A 1,249-nucleotide genomic window follows, 5' to 3' on the forward strand; every position below is an offset into this window, starting at 1 on the left:
AAATGTGTCTTTAAAGATTTGTTAAATTTAGATTCAGATGTTGTATGTCTCAAGGGTTGGGGAAGAGAGTTCCAGACTGATGGAGCAAGGTAGGCAAACGTTCTTTCAGCTATTTTTTTACCCCCTTTTCTAGGAACTCTTAAAAGATACTGATCGCCTACTTGCTTATCCTCCATAGTATAAACCAATTCATACATATGTTATACATGATATATGTAATTACTTTCAATACAATATAATATATTCATTTAGTAAACAGCTCTCTCCTGGAGATTCGAGAATCTCTTTATTTCTGTTTCTTCAGTGTTTCACATAGGTCGAAAATATAATATACATTGTGTAAATAGCTATATCTTGGGAAAGTTATTATGGTATTATAATACTAAATATGGCCCTTAACAGCCTTAACTGGGACTTGGTGCTAAGGACGGGGATGAGGGGGATTCTTCTTTCTCTTTCTAGTTTCATAAAGACACTGTGAATGCAATATTGAACCTGAAAAGGGAAACGCCTCTCACACTTTGGTTTCACAATGGCTGAATAACAGGCTTTTAGACATCCCCTCCCTCCCCCAAACCCAGCACACACACACAAAGCGTCTCCTCCCACCTAACTGGGACGAACAGTGAAAGTGATCCCTCTATATAGATAGTATAGAGTATGATAATATGCATGGTGGCCTACTTTTTCAAATGCACAGTTGTGTCACATCGTGATAAAATCAGGCGCTCGTCAAAATGCTGAAACGGAAGAAACTGGCATTATTTCGCCCACTGGGTAGTATATTATTATTTTATGGATTTAACAAAAATTACTCACCACTTTATACGTCCACTTAAAGATACATTTCATTGTAGATTTTAAGCTTAAAAAATTGATTACTTACTTTTTTGTTTTGTTTTTACTCCCCCTAAAACAGACAGGTACCAAAGGCGGAGAACAACAGTCGACGCCACGCTTAACTGTCCCTGGCCACCTTCTCCAATCTTGGCGCACCTAGACTCTGGGTGATTGCCTGGTCCCAACTTGTTCTTCTGTGTGTTCCACTTGGTCTACCTCTTTTTCTTTTTCCAGTTGGTCTCCAATACCATTTGTGATAGGGAAAATTTGTCTTTTGACATTCTTAAAACATATCCTAAATATTTCCATCTTCTCCTTTTTATGATCGTGTTGATATCTTCAATTCAAGCTCTTCCCGACACTTTATTATTTGTAATACATTCATACAATTTTGTTTGGGAGCTTTTTA

This window comes from Aplysia californica, unplaced genomic scaffold (assembly GCF_000002075.1).
Source record: "Aplysia californica isolate F4 #8 unplaced genomic scaffold, AplCal3.0 scaffold00600, whole genome shotgun sequence".
Lineage (NCBI taxonomy): Eukaryota > Metazoa > Mollusca > Gastropoda > Aplysiida > Aplysiidae > Aplysia > Aplysia californica.